Source organism: Panthera uncia, chromosome F1, assembly GCF_023721935.1.
Source record: "Panthera uncia isolate 11264 chromosome F1, Puncia_PCG_1.0, whole genome shotgun sequence".
Taxonomy (NCBI): Eukaryota; Metazoa; Chordata; class Mammalia; order Carnivora; family Felidae; genus Panthera; species Panthera uncia.
The window spans coordinates 61,317,524-61,318,664 of NC_064813.1; the positions used below are offsets into that span (position 1 = coordinate 61,317,524).

Here is a 1,141-nt window from a genome sequence, read left to right on the forward strand (position 1 = left end):
TTTTTTGGGGGGACAGAGAGACAGAGCATGAACGGGGGAGGGGCAGAGAGAGAGGGAGACACAGAATCGGAAACAGGCTCCAGGCTCCGAGCCATCAGCCCAGAGCCTGACGCAGGGCTCGAACTCACGGACCGCGAGATCGTGACCTGGCTGAAGTCGGATGCTTAACCGACTGCGCCACCCAGGCACCCCAAAGGTGGTCTGTCTTTATGATCTTAAATTTCACAGTAATGTGTCTGAATATAAGTTTTTCCTTTATCCTGTTTGAAAGTCCATATGCCATTTTATTCTCAAAGTTTTTTTTTAATGTTTTATTTTTGAGAAAGAGAGAGAGAGAGAAGGTGAGGGGCAGAGACAGGGAGACACGGAATCCGAAGCAGGCTCCAGGCTCTGAGCTGTCAGCACAGAGCCCGACGTGAGGCTTGAACTCACAAACTGTGAAATCATGACCTGAGCCGAATCGGACGCTTACCCGACAAGCCACACAGGCGACCACTTCATCTTTCTATACTTTTGAAAATTATTCTTTTTTTCCAAGATAACCTCCCCTTTATCTTCTCTCGCCTACTGGAATTTAGTTAAGAAGTGTCCTCTATTTTTTCCCTGCATTCTATTTGTTGATGTTAGGAAATGATCTGAGGAACATGAAAAGCCTCTCTAAAACGGATATAGTGCTTTTCTCATAGTTAGCAGTAGCACGAAAAGTTGCTCTTTGCAGAAATTAGTTACCAGAAACTGCAATGGCTAAAGTCAGCCACAAGAGAGCAGACAATCACCAAGAAAACAAAGTGTGTGTGTGCGTGTGTGTGTGTGTGTGTGTGTGTGTGTGTGTTTTAAAAAAAGCACCGCGAGGAACCATCATAGCTATAATGAAACATTGCGTGGAATAATACTCACCTCTCCTTTGGATGTTTAATCTCCAGTGTCGATAAGAGGATTAGTGTACGAGCCAGGTTCCCCGCTGGCATTTGAAACACAGTAGAAACACTATTGTCACTCCTGCCTGGGGCTGAACTTCTTACAAATCATAGAGCAGATTCATACCAAAACCCTCGTGAATCAATGTTCTCAAGAGGCAGGACGGTCAGCTCTGTCGCTCATGGGCAGAGTGACTTGGGGCAGGTGGCTGAAACTCCCTTAG

The 1,141-nt window shown here is 45.9% G+C and overlaps 1 protein-coding gene across 1 annotated transcript in view; it reads left to right on the forward strand.

The window, feature by feature from the left end:
• The window catches only part of SH2D1B (SH2 domain containing 1B), a 31,412-nt gene extending 30,580 nt beyond the window's left edge, over window positions 1–832 (forward strand). The window contains exon 5 of the mRNA XM_049635282.1: window positions 197–832. The gene's annotated coding sequence lies outside the window, so the exon portion shown is untranslated. The remainder of the gene's footprint in view (window positions 1–196) is intronic.
• Window positions 833–1,141: the final 309 nt, after the last annotated feature.